This window comes from Piliocolobus tephrosceles, chromosome 17 (assembly GCF_002776525.5).
Source record: "Piliocolobus tephrosceles isolate RC106 chromosome 17, ASM277652v3, whole genome shotgun sequence".
NCBI lineage: Eukaryota > Metazoa > Chordata > Mammalia > Primates > Cercopithecidae > Piliocolobus > Piliocolobus tephrosceles.
In genome coordinates this window covers 73,646,386-73,659,990 of record NC_045450.1, presented here as the reverse complement: position 1 = coordinate 73,659,990, position 13,605 = coordinate 73,646,386, and the positions used below count along the sequence as shown (strand labels likewise).

General features: G+C 63.7%; 1 protein-coding gene across 1 annotated transcript in view; it reads left to right on the top strand.

Annotated features, from left to right (window-relative positions):
* The first annotated feature begins 1,024 nt into the window (after window positions 1-1,024).
* The window catches only part of CBFA2T3 (CBFA2/RUNX1 partner transcriptional co-repressor 3), a 79,104-nt gene continuing 66,523 nt past the window's right edge, over window positions 1,025-13,605 (top strand). The window contains exon 1 of the mRNA XM_026447377.2: window positions 1,025-1,549. The gene's annotated coding sequence lies outside the window, so the exon portion shown is untranslated. The remainder of the gene's footprint in view (window positions 1,550-13,605) is intronic.

Below are 13,605 nucleotides of genomic sequence, written 5' to 3'. Positions count from 1 at the left end.
GTTCTGGGTTTCTGTCCCCTTCCTCTGCCAGCTCAGGTGGGTAGAGCCAAGTCCACGAGAGGCACGAGGGGTGGGGGGAAAAGGCCTGCGGCACAAAGCTGGAATGGGCCACGTTTCGCACGTTGCTGTATTTTCATGCTTGGGGATTAGGGACCTCGGACCTTCACATGCAAAATTTATGTGAAATGAGAGGCAAACCAAGGCACTGCCGCTCTGAAGTTCTGGCTTCTTCTGTCTCCTAATGGTGACCCCTGGGCCCCACCCCCCGCTTGTATCTAAGAAATTTGAGCACGTGTGAGTTGGGGTAGGAAATAGGGAAAAGGCGCCAATTTTAGTAAAATGTACTAAGCAAGCAAATGCACCAGATACACGCCACAAAGTACTTTAGGGAAAGGCAAAGTGGTCGGACGAGGGGGCCCGCCGGCAAAGTGCGGAGAGGCCAGGGCAGCGGCTCGGGCCGTTTCTGCAGGTGGACATCAAACGCACAATATGCAAATGAATGCAAAGCGTATGCAAATGACCTGCCCCCGGGGCCAGCGCGGGGCGAGGGCTTCACATCGGACCCGCCCGGGAGGCTGAGCGGGGGGAGCGCGACCCCTGCCGGCCGCGCGCGGAGGTGGCCCCGGCCGGGCTGGGCGCCGCGCGGGGGGCGAGCGCGGGGCGGGGAGCGAGCGCGGGGCGGGAGGCGGCGGCCGGAGGAGCGACTCTCCCCTCCAGCTCCCCACCCCCACCCCCACCCCCGTTCAGCCTCCCGCGCGGCCGCCACAAGCCGCGGCTCTAAAGCTGCGAGACCCGCGGCCGCCGACTGCTGCGAGGTGGGTGTGCGCGGCCTGCGGAGGGGGACAGCGTGGGCGCAGGCGGGGGCCGCCCCCCAGAGCCGCGCCCCCTCCACGGCGCCCGCGCCCCGCAACCTTCCGCGTGCCCCCGCCTGCGCCCCCCGCACCGCCCCCCGCAGGAGGCCGCGCGCCCCTCGCCCCCTCCCCGCGCCCGGTGCTCCGCACAGCCCCGGCCCCCACGGCCAGTTCTTAGGGCGCGCCCCGGTGGCGGAGGCGTTGGGGGCGGCTCTCGGCGGCGGGGAGCCCCTCTCCAGGCCGGCGCCCCGGGGCGGAGCTGAGCGCGATGGGCGCCGGGCGGGAGGCAGGTGGCGCAGCGGCGGCGGCGGGGGGCAGGAGGCGGAGGCGGAGCGCGCGGGGCGGGGGCCGCGGGGCCCCGTGAGACTCTCGGGCGAGAGCGCGGCGTTGGAGCCACAGGCGCGGCGGCTGGACCCGGCGCGGGCCGCGGAGGCCGGAGACCGCCCGGCGCGGGGTACGCGCTTTGTTCCCGCGCGGGGTGGCCGGAGCCGAGTCCCCGGCATGGCCCAGGCGGCCGCCCCGCGCGCCCCAGCCCCGCCGCGCGCCTGAGCCCGGTGCGGCGCCAGAAGACAGCGCGCAGCCGCCCCCGGGTCGCGGAGGTGGGGACCGAGCTGGAGGGAGCAGCTACTCCCGGACCGGGTCACGAGTGTGCGTCGTCCGCCTTCCCCCGGACACCCGGACCCCCCGGACCCCCGACCGTAAGTGCCGCGTCCGCCCCGCGCGCCGCCGCCGCTCTCCCCCGACTCCGCCCGCGGCTGCCGTTCCCGGATCTGCGCCGCAGCCGCGCGGAGCGCACGGGCCGTTTTCAAAGTTGGTGCCCACGGCAGGGTGGAGCCAGCCCGCCCAGCGCCCACCCATCCGGGCTGAGCGCAGCCCCCTGTGAGCGGAGCCTGACCTGCGGGGGCTGCGGTGAAACTTCAGGGGAAACGACGCGCCCGGGCGCTGGAAGTCCCGCGGGCTCCCTTGGGGCCGCCCGGTTTTCCTAACAAAGGCCCCGCGGCCCGCGTGACGGGGACTCGGGAGTGGGGAGGCCGAGGGCGGCCCTGGGAGAGGCCGAGGTGCCGGCGGCCGGGCTGGGGAGGAGGGTCCAGAGCTCCCTCCAGCCCCTCCCTCTCCCGCCCGGGTCCCCGGCGCTGCCCGGCGGGCTAAGGGTGGTCCGCGCTGGGGGCGCTGGACCCTGCCTGGCGCGCCGTCTCTGGGGTCCTGACGGCCGCGGGCCTCGGCACAGCCCGGTGGCAGCGATGGCGCGCACAGCCTTTGGGAAGCGTCCATCTGTGTTGGGCAGGCCCGGAGCCAGGCTGTGGGAACAGCGGGGAGGGAGGTGTGAGCCTCTGTGGAGGGACAGATGGCTGGAAACGCAGCCCTAGACGGCTGACTTCACTTACGTGGAGCAGAAGGCGGCCAGGCTGGTGGCAGCGACTCAGAGCCGCTGGGCTCCGAACACACTGCGGGGCTGGCGCACCCCGCCCCTGCGCCCGCCCTGTGTGTGCTGGGGCCGCGGCCAGGCTGTGCCCACCCCTTCACCCTGTGGGCTGAGGCCGGCTGACTTAGGCCCATTCCAGGGCCCAGGAAGAAAAACCTTTCCTTTGAAAAGAACACGTCGCGTGCTCCTGTGGGTGAGGGCTGGTCGGTAGCTGTCAGGCTTGTGGCCCCGGCCAGGGTGCGGCTTCTGTGCGTCCGGCCCGGGTGTGCGTTTCCTCTCCTGGACCAGGAACAGGAGGTTCCCAGGGCAGCCACCTCGGAGGACGGGTCGGCCGGGGATAAGGGGCGGGGGCCAGTTATTCGGTGCCTGGCATTGCTCAAGTTGCTGCGAGGTTGGGGGAACTTCTTGAGACTGGGACTCCACTGTGTCCCCTAGACCTGAAGGGGTGAGGGCTGGGCCTGAGCGTGTCCGACCCTCACCTGCCCCTGGCATCGCTTTCCCGGCAGGGGAGGAGGCAGGAAGGCCCAGCCCACAGTTCCTGGGCACGCTCATCCGTGGAGGGCTGGCTCTGTGTGCCTCTGGGGTTGGGCTGTGTCCTTTGCCCCGGCTCCAGTCTGGGCGTTGGGAGTCAGAAACTTCCACGGGGGTCAGACAGGCGGATGCCGTGCACGCTGGAGCCGCGGGGAGGGTCCTGTTCAGTGTGCTGACAGCACCGTGCCTGGAAAAGCCATGCTATTTGGGACCGTCCTGCTGGGCAAGTGGCTACTCTTCCACACTGAAAAGGAAACAGAAAGGAGGAAGCGCCCAGAGCAGCAGGAACAGATGTGGCCCCCACCCGAGATCGGGGCTCAGGGAGGGAAGAGAGTGTGGCATCAGGACCAGTCTCCCGCAGGCTCCATCTCTCCTGGGATGTGCTGGGATTCTCTAGTGACAGGGGAGAAGGGAAGTTCACATGAGTGGTTCGTGGTGCTGGGGCCACGCTGTCGCCACCTGTGAAGCCAGGGCCGGTGAGCGGGAGGGCTTTCCCCAGACATCTCCTTCCAGAACCCTCTGGGGCGGCGCAGCCACACGCCAACCGCCCGAGCCCCCCTGAGCTCTTCCCCTGCCGCCCGCTATCCGCGTAATTCAGTTACCACCTCCAGGAAATCTCTCTGGTTTGGCTCCACGTATTTTCATTTCTGCATGACTGGAAGAAATTAATTTTTCTCCCTACGTGAGGATCTGGAGACGCTGCCGGCAGGCCGGGTCACTAATCCCCAAGATCCCAGCCCTCAGGGCTGCACCGGGGAGGGCCGGGCCTCGCTGCTGCCACGTCTGGGGTGGTGGGGAGGGTGTGAGATGGGTGAGGCATTTCCCTGCCAGCTTCTGGAACCATCTTGGGGCTCTCTGCTGGCCTCCCCCTTCCCTGCTGCACCGTTCGCAGGTTGACTTTGGGGTTTCTGATTCATCCTCAGCCTCCCACAGAACCAGGGTGGAAGGATGGTTGTTGAATTAAGTGGATCTGATTTCCTTCCCAGGCAGGGAGGGACCAGGAGCAACTTCAGCGTGCCCCAGTGCTGTGTGTGCCCCACGGGTGTTCGGACCCAGCATGGAGGGAGAGGCATGGCCTTGTTAGTGGTGCCACAGGTGAAGGCACTGGCGCCTCCGTGGGGCTGCTCTCCCGGCCGGCACTTGCTGCCCTGCCTGCCTGTGGCCTGTCTCTCCTGCTTACAGGGTCGTGGAGTGGTTCTTACAGCCTATGACAGCGCTGGGGCTTACACGCACTGTTGCGTCCCTGTAACACCCACGAGGGCCGTGTGGCGTTCCCCATCTCCAATGCTAGGAGAGGTACAGTCACTCCACAGGTCATGCAGGGAGCCAGTCTGATGGTGGGCTGCAGCGAGTGTCTCCAGGCCCCTGTCCAGCCCCGCCCAGCCCCTGTCTAGCCCTGCCTGGGCGTTCCTTTGCCTGTGCCGTCGGTCCCCGTCCCCAGCCTGCCAGGCCAAGTTCTTAGAGCACCTGAGCACTCCCAAGGGGCTAGGGGATCTGGTGGCTGAGAGCTCGGTCATGACTTGGGGTTAGCACTGCAGGTGCAAAAGCCCTCCTGGACACAGACCCTGGGGCCCATCTGGGGTCAGGGCCCAGGTGGGAGAACTTGACCTCTGCCCTGCCTGGGTCTTGGAGCCCGAGAGCCAACCTCATCCCAGCTGCTCTAGTCCTGCACCTCTGGCCAGCCTCACCTCTGCTTCCCACCCTGCTGTGCAGAGGACGGGGATCGTTGTTGCTAAAGATTCCAGAAGCCACTGGAACATTGTCCAGCTGTTATCACAGACAACATCCACTGTTCATAGAAATCCACGTGCAGGCAACAGATGTCACCTCCCAGGCTGGCCCCAGGCCCCTGGGGACGGGAGGGACCCAAACTCTATAATTCGTCAATGCTAGAGGGTAGTTTTGCCACTGCTTCACTTACAGGACAAAAAGTGCCCGTCCTCCAGTGCCCATTCCCCGGGCAGGTATTGATGGAACACCTTACTCCATACCAGGCGGGGCAGAAGCACATGCAGTGAGAGGCACCCAGGCCCTGCACTGGATCCTCACGGCAGCCCCGAAGGCACCGCTGCTGCCCCACTTTCCAGACCGGGAAGCCGAGGCCCACAGAGGTTCCCAGCTCGCAGCACAGGAGCTGGACACGGGTGGGCGCCACAGGGCTCTGCCTCTGACACATCCAGGGTGGTCAGGCCCCTGGTACTTCCCACTGAGTTCTGACGTGGGAAGGCCAGCATGGGGACGGCAGGGAGTGGGCCAGGCCCCCGCAGAGTCCAGTGCACACGGTGGGCTGGGACCCGCTGCCTCACAGGGACAGGAGGGGGTGGAAACACAATTGCCGGGGTACTGGCTAGGGGGGTGCAGACCACTTGAGGGCAGCTCAGAGGGAGGCTCACGACAGCGTCACCATCCTTGGTGTCAGGGTCTGGGCCAGGTTGGGTGGACACCATGCTGTTCGTCCACCTTGTGGCTCAGTCTCCCTGGGAATGCCTGTGTCAGTGAACCACACCCCAGATCCTTTCCTGGGGGGTTTATTCTCCACCCCCTGACTTTCCTGGGCAGAGTGAGAAGGCCTGGTTCTGCTTCTGCAGTTCCCCCCGGGCTGGGACCCTCCTTTCAGTGGCGCCCAGGCTGCGCTGCAGGAAATAGCCCACCCGGCAGGCTTGGGAAGGGCCGCCTTAGCCAAGAGCAAATGCAGGCAAGGGCTTTGCTTGTCTGGAAAAAAAATTCCTGGAGTGGAAACCGCCCTTGTAGCATCAGTGGAAAAGACTCAGGCGGAGACCTGGCACTTGGGCTGGAAACTGATGATGAGGAGAGAGAAATTACTGCTTCCCAGTCCCCACTTGTGAGCTCGCAGCTGCCCCGAGGGTGGGAGCTGGGGTCTGAGGTCGCAGCTGGCCCCGAGGGTGGGAGCTGGGGACTCAGGACCCGCTGAGATTGGGCTTTCCGCCTGTGCTGTGGCAGTGAGTTTCCTGTGGCAATAAAACAGAAGTTCAGACTTCTGCTTTTTGTAATTCGTGGGACCTCACTGAGAGCCAGATGTCACTGGGAAGGAAAACAAAGATGAATTTGGCCGTAATAAGGAAGATGTCTCCCAGAGCTGAGGCGCCAGCAGCCCAGCCGGCAGCTCACCCTGCACTGTCCTCGGCCGCCTGCCTCTGCGTTTCCCACCCGCTCAGCCTCCCAGGGCCGCTTCTGCCCCATGTCGGGTCTGGGCAGCACAGAGCTTCCTCGGCTGCCCCTGAGGCTGGGGTCATGGTGAATGTGGCAGGAGGAGGTTTGGGGAGGAAGTCCGGGCACCGATGCAGGCTTCTGTTTACTCGACAGAGAAAAGTCCACACTGGTGAGACAGCAGGTGGGACCTGCTGGTGACCAGGATGGGAGATGCCCGGGAGACGCCCAGGAAACGCCCGGGGCAGTCAGGAGGGCTCCTGCGCACCCTGGTGGCCCCAGGCCACAGATGGAACTCACGAGGAAGTCCCCGCCCAGGGTACCCAACCTCCCTGAGGACCCGGGAAAGCCAGGGTGCAGTCAAGCCAGCAAGGGAAAGCCAGGGTGCAGTCAAGCCAGCAAGGGAAGCAGCACCAGTTGCAGTGAGGCCCTCTTACAGGTGGGGAGGGGCTCCCCACCAGGGCCAGGGGTGACTGCAGCCCTCTGCCCTGTTCTCAGAGGCAGCGGGGCGGGGGTGGGCAGCCCCTCAGCTTCTTGGAGCCCCATCTGGATTCGACTCCCCTCCCAGCAGCCGCGTGACCTACAGCAGATATTCCTGTCTGTCCCTCGGGTTTCAAACGCAACATGCGGTCACAAAGGCATCTACCCCTTCGGGCTGTGATGAGCTGGGAAAGGTCTGTGTGTGTCTGGGCTGGGACCGTCAGCCTCGTCCCCTTTCTGGGGGGACACCCGGTGGTGTCCTGCGACTCAGTGGTGGATGAGGCACGAAGGCAGCTCTGCACCCAGGCCCCCTTTCTCTGCAGGTCCCAAACAGAAGCTCACTTTCTGCACCTTTGCACAATGGGGTGGTCCAGAGAGACCACCTCAATGGTCAGACCCCTGCACAGACCCCAGACCTCAGGCCCTGTGCCTGCTCCACCCACGCAGGGACAGCCTGCAAGGCTGGGGCCAAGCCCTGGGGCCCTGCGTGCACCATGCCACCTGCAGACCCATTTACAGAGGGGAAACAGGGTAGGATCAGTTGCACCCTCGAGTTACTCCCTGTCAGAGGCAGTATTCCCACTTGGGAGCCGAGGCCGCCTGACTGGGCCATCCTGAGCCTAGGTATTTCTGCCTAGGGGATTCTCAGGCCCCTCCCCTTGCCTTGGCCATCACCCCGGGGCTCCACAGCCTAATCCAGCCCAGCCTGTACTCAGAGCATAGTGGACCTGGGGCCTTTCCAAGCGGCGTCTCCTGTGCCAGAGACATCAGAACCCAGGACTGCCCCTGACCGGGGGCAGCGTTGGGTCTCTGGGCCATGGCTGTGCCTGAGTGGACAGAACAGGGGCCTTGGGTGCTAGACTCCACGTATCCCTGTGCCTGACGGCGGCTTGCAGCTCCACCACGTGGCCTTCAGTTCCCTTAAAGAATGTGTCCTTCTGAACTTCGGGGGTGGAAGAGGGCAGGGCACTGCCCTTCATGCCTCTTTCACGGCGTCTCTGCCTCCCCTACCAGGCCCTGCCCACAGCAAGAACAGGCAGGCAGCAAGGCCAGACTTATCTCCACTCCTCTGGGCCTCCGTGTCCTCACCTGTCCCTTGGGAGGGTTGGTCAGCACTGCAGTACCGTGCACTACGCACAGGGAAGACGGAGCCTCGCCTGCCGCTCCCCGAGGGTGCAGGCCAGGTGTATGGCCCTGCCGGCTGCCGTGTCCCCACTGTGCCTCTGCGGCCAAGCTGCTCCTTCAGGGTCCAGCACTGTTCATGCCCAGAAGCCCAGACCATCCAACAGGGGACCTGGGAGCAGAGTGTTCGGAACATGCCCGGAGCCTCCCCTTTGGGCCCAGGTCAGCTTCTCCTGTGACCTGAGCAGCCACCGTGTGGCAGCCCTTGTCACCCGTGCCTCTGTGTGCCGAGGGGCAGCCTCTCCCAAGGGAGCTTCAGCGTGCCAGGGAAGAGGCGTGGATCATTCCAGACTGTCTCGTGGCCACGTTGAAAAAGGGAAGAAGAGACCGGGCAAAATTTATGCTCATAATATATAAGCTTACTTAACTCAGTGTGTCCAAAACTCGTTATTTTCGACATGCACTGATTTTTTAAGTGACTGAGGTATTTTATTTAAGCTGTCGCAGGGGCAGTGTGCACCTTGAACTCACTGGGGTCTCGCCTCCGCCCTCCTCGTGCCGGTTCTGTGCTTGCGGCCGCTGCGCTGCACAGAGCAGAGGGACAGGGATTTCACCAAGTGACACATGCATGGCATGAAGTGGCCACTGTGGCTGTGGGGATGCAGGCGTGTGGCACTGTGAGGCGTGCGGAGGCGTGTGAGGTGTGTAGAGGTATGTGAAGTGTGCAGAAGCGTGCAGATGTGGCATTGTGAGGCGTGCAGTGTGGGGCCCTGCCCTGGGGGAGCACAAAGCAGCCCCCAGGAGTTGACCAGTGAGGCAAACAGGAGGTGCACCAGGCAGGGCCGGGGCCACAGGGCAAAGCCTGTCTGGAGAGAAGGCTGGTGGCTTGCACACTGAGGGCCTGACCTGTCTCTGGGCATGCAGGCTTCCAGCAGAAGTGACATCTCCAGGTCCTGGCTCCATGCCATCACCTCCCTCAAGCTCCCAGGACCTGGCCCAAGAGGCCATTTTCTTTTCTTTCTTTCTTTCTTTTTTTCCCCCAGACAGAGTCTCACTCTGTCACCCAGGCTGGAGTGCAATGGTGCGATCTCGGCTCACAGCAACCTCCATCTCCCAGCTTCAAGTGATTCTCCTGCCTCAGCCTCCTGAGTAGCTGGGATTACAGCCACACGTGTGCACCCGGCTTTGTGTGTGTGTGTGTGTGTTTAGTAGAGACAGAGGTTTGCCATGTTGGCCAGGCTGCTCTCGAACTCCTGACCTCAGGTGATCCACCCGCCTCGGGCTCCCAAAGTGCGGGGATGACAAGCGTGAGCACCACACTGGCCTCTTTTTTCCCTTTCTTCAGAGTGGGGGTCCTCCTCTATCGCTCAGGCTGGAGTGCAGTGATGTGATCGTGGCTCACTGCTGCCTTAACCTCCTGGGCTCAAGCGATCCTCCTGCTTCAGCCTACAGAGTAGCTGGGACTACAGGTGTTCACCACCATGCCCAGCTAATGGTTTTTTTAATTTTTAATTTTTTTGGTAGAGACGGAGTCTCACTACATGGCCCAGGCTGTCTCAAGCTCCTGGGCTCAAGTGATCCTCCTGCCTCGGCCTCCCAAAGTGCTGGGATTGTAGGTGTGAGCCACTGCCCAGCTTAAGAGGCTGTTTTACAGTCATTGAGTCCAATGCCAGGGCGGCTTCTTTCCTGCAAGTGTGCTCTGCCTGTTTGCCAGGATGAGGAAGTGGGGGCCGTGTGAGGGGCCACCTGGCAGCCCGTCTCCACGATGACACCAGCCCTGAGGTCACTGTGTCCGGTGCTGTTGCCGGGGCGCACATGCAGGTGCGTGCGTGTGAAGTCTGAGTGTGTGATGGCGTGCACATGTGTGCATGCGTGTGGCATACATACCACGGTGTGAAAACCAGGCCAGGAGGAAGCATGACCTATGACCTGGCTGTCCAGACTCACAGGGGATCCCCACAGCCAGCCTCAGAGAATGTTCCGGAATGAGAAGTGCCTCGGCGAAGTGCTTACCCTCCCCAAACCCTCCTCCCCGTCCCCTCCGCACTGTGACCCCATAAGAGCTTCTATAAAGCATGAGTCGTGACACTGGGGCTCACCGGGGGCCACGGCACCTGCGTCCACCCAAACCTGCCCAGACCCAGGGACTGTGCTGCCCCGGGACTGGGGTGACCGGAGGGACAAGCAGAGGCCTGAGCTGCAGGCCAGTGCCCCCAGCACCTGCTCACTCTGCACCATGGGGCCAGCCCACGGCCCTTCTCCACCTCTGGCTCATCCTTGGCACGTGGAGGGGCTTCTGCCCAGGAGGCCTCCGGGCTGGAAAGGTCACTTGCCACAGACTGGTCCTTGTGGGCCCCTCCCACCCCTGAGGGTGTGCTTGTGTCTCTGGAAGGGGGGTGTTTGCAGCAAGAAGGTCGCTCACCTCCCACTCACTCCAGCCACCAGCCTTCTGGGCCCTGGCCTCCACCCTCCTGGTTTCCAGCACAGCCAGGCCCACAGAACCAGGGCTGGGGTCACAGCAGTGTCTCCCGCTACCTGCCTGCAGGTGGGCCTCAGTAGACAGGAGCAGAGCCCCTGGGAGGGAGGCTGAGCCCCTCTCACATTTGCCCCCCCATCTCCTCCTCCATGCCTAGCTCCCAGTCTGCCCCCTCCCTATCTCCTCACTCCTCCACCCCCAGCACCCGGTCAGCGTCCCCCACCCATCTCTGTGAACTTGCCTGTTCTGGATGCCTCGGATGAGGGGGATGGGGCCACATGTGGCCCTTGCATCTGGCTGTCACTCAGCACAGGGCCTTCATGGCTCCCCGCACTGGAGCCTAGTGGGGAGCATTCTTCCCTGTGGCTGAGTTGTACAGCACTATGCGGAAAGACCATGTTTTGTGTGTCTGCTGATGGACCCATGGGTTGTTGCCCCCATTGTGGTTATGGTGGACCACGCAGCCGTAGGTATTGGTAGCTTTTGTGTGGACCACGCAGCCGTAGGTATTGGTAGCTTTTGTGTGGACCACGCAGCCGTGGGTATTGGGAGCTTTTGCGTGGATGAATGTCTTCATTTCTCTTGGTTGGATTCCTAGGAGTAGAATCCCTGGCTCACCTGGTAACTCTGGGTTTAATTGTCCACAGGGTTTCAGGGGATAAATTATCAAGAAAAGCTGCTGTCCTGGTGGGCAGGGGGCTTGGCCTTGCTGTCACCGCGCCCTCCCACAGGCACGGGAGAGCAGCCCTCTCCACACCTCTCACAGGCGATGGTGCACTGGCCCCGGGGATGGATGCGGTTGCCTGAGGTCACCGGCTGGTTCAGGGACGCTCTGGGTTGTTTGCACAGCGGCGGCCAGGCTGCCTGCAAGCTGCTGTCCTATTTGATTCCACAAACAGTTATGGGATCTCTGCAGCACCTGCTTTCTGACCGCGTGACTTGTGCCAGATTCTGTACCTGGTTTCTTTGCTTCTACCCCAGCCCCCCATCCCAGGTCCATTTTGCACTTGGCAGACAGCTGGGTCCCATTAAAGGCCAGTCACAGCTCTCCAGGGATGGAGCTGAGGTCCGCGTGGGGCCAAGACCACACAAACTCCTCTCCCTTCCATCACCCACCATCACCCACTCTGCTCTGCCTTGCTGCCCACTGTGCCTGGCTGGCTGCAGTTCAGGGCCTTTGCGCTACTGGCCCCCATGCCTGGAATGCTCTCCCCCAACGCCTGCACGGCTCCCAGCTTCCCTTCCTTAGGTCTTGCTCAGACATCACCTTTTCAGTGGCCACCCACTCACCCACCCCGTGCCTCTCCTGACCACTGCATCTCCCAGCCTCGGCCGTGGGTCTTGGACGTTTGCTCAGTATTCCTGGGCTCCCGTCCGAGGTCAGCTCTGTGGGGCAGAACTTTTGTCTGTCTGCCCCCTGCACCTGACATGGGAGGTGTTCAGCACACAGGCACCCTTTCTTGCCTGAGGGACGGTCCCCAACACCCCACCTGGCGGGTGACAGGGCCCGGGGCCGCCGGCTGCTTCAGGGCCGCCCTCACTGGGTGCTGGAAGAGGGTTGTTTGCACAGTGGCTGGGCTGCCTGCAAGCTGCCGTCGTATTTGATTCCACAAACAAATACATCCCATGTCCGCTTTCCAGCCCTGGGGCTTGATCCTGGGTCTCACCTGTGTGGGGGCAGCTGGACGTTGTGGCCACAGAGGCAGCTTGGAGCGACCTAGCGTTGTGACTCCCTCACAGACGTGGCCTTGGGCCCGCTCCGCCTGGTCATCGGCCCCCGAGGCTGGGGAGTGAGGGAGCGTCTCCTAAACCACAGGATCCCAGAAACGCCGCCTCCAAGGACAGCTGTGCCAGACACCGGGCAAGAAGCTGCTCGGGCCCCAGTGCTGCCGAACAAAACACGCAAACTCAGAGGCGTGAGGCAGCCCTGGCGGTGCTCAGAGACCCTTGGGCCAGGAGATGGAACAGAGCCATGGGACAGTGATGGCCTCATGGTGGCCAGGGTCTCGGCCGGGTGGTCTTCCCTGCTGGGGTTCAAAGGCTCAGCTTGGGAGTGCCAGGGGCTCGGTCAGCAGCAGTGGGTGCCGGGCATCACTGCTTGTGGACAGAGGCCTCTATGAGGCCCTCCCTGTGGCTCCCACTTCACAGAACGCTCCATGCTGGGCAGGCTTCCCCGGGTTGGCACCTACGGCTTTTCTGAGCTGACTGCAGAGTGTCATGAGGCGCCTCCCTGTCGTGGCCCGTGCAGGCCAGCGGGAGGAGATCAGATCCCACCTCCTGAGGGAGCAGGTGGGTCTGGCTGACCTGTCTTCGGGTCGGTATTGGCCGCGTGTCAGCATGGGCAGCCTAGCAGGGCTTGGCTCCCTGGGTCGGGGGATGGGCTTGCTGGGCCTTCGGGGCCTGGGGAGGAGGAGGCGGGAGGGGATCATCCCAGGCAGTGCTGGCTTCCCAGGCTCCCTCTGTGACAGCTGAACCCCCCACAGCTGCCGCCCAGCCCCGGAGCAGCCTGGAGATTGTCACCTGCAGGCTCCATGCCAGGCTGGTACGTGGCTGGCGTGGCCCCCATGGCCAAGGCCACTGTCTTCCTGGGTGCCCAGCTCTGACCTCACGAAGGGTTGCAGGGAGGTCCCTGGAGAATGGGTGGACCCGCCTCTTCCCCAGCCCCTCCTCCACCCCGGCAGGATTCGGACACCCAGATAACAGGCTGGCTTTGGGGTCAGGATCTGGCCCCAGGAGGAGCTGGGGCCCCCAGTTTCCAGCTGCCTCTCCCCATGGACAGGGCCCAGCAGCCTCACCTCAGCGGGGGTGTCACTGCTGCCTGGGGAAGTCCGTGCACCCGAGGGCAGGGCGGGACCCGGCTTGTCACGTGGACCTGGTCTTCACGCTGACATCTCTGAGCCACGCTGCCATCTGACCCAACTCCTTAGGTGGTGCCCATTCATTCCCTCGACAAAGAGTGATTGGTGCCTGCTGTACGCCTGAGGCTTCTGCTCCGTCCGGGAGAGACAGAAGTGAAGGAGGGGGACCGCGGTGTGTCGGCCCCCAGGGCCGTGGGGGTTGACGCTGGCTTCTCTGGTAAAGGGACATGGAACTTACCTGCGGGAGGAGGGAACGGCCACGCATGCCAGGCCCGAGGCAGGCCACCACCTCCAGGACCTGCGAGGAGCCTTGTCTCAGAGAAAGGAGATGAGGGCGGGGAGGCGGTGGGGGCTGGGCGGGGCCAGACGGGCTGCCCTGCTGCTACAAGGACCTCGTTCTGCGGTGGGGCACAAGTGACAGGCATGGAAGGCCGTGTGAGCTCCTGGGAGCCTACGGTGCACCGAGGCATCAGCCGGATCCAGAGGAGGAATTCCCAGCAATCCCCGCTGTAAATGCCTTCGTCCCATCTTACAGCCAAGGAAACTGAGGCTCAGCAGGCCCCACCCTGCATCTAGCTTGTCCCTCGGGAAGATCTTGCCCTCGGGCCTCCCCGCAGCCATGCGGTGGGGGCGGCGCTCACCCACGCTCTCCTGAAACAAAGCTCGTTGGCTGACCCAGGGTCACCTGGTGTGACA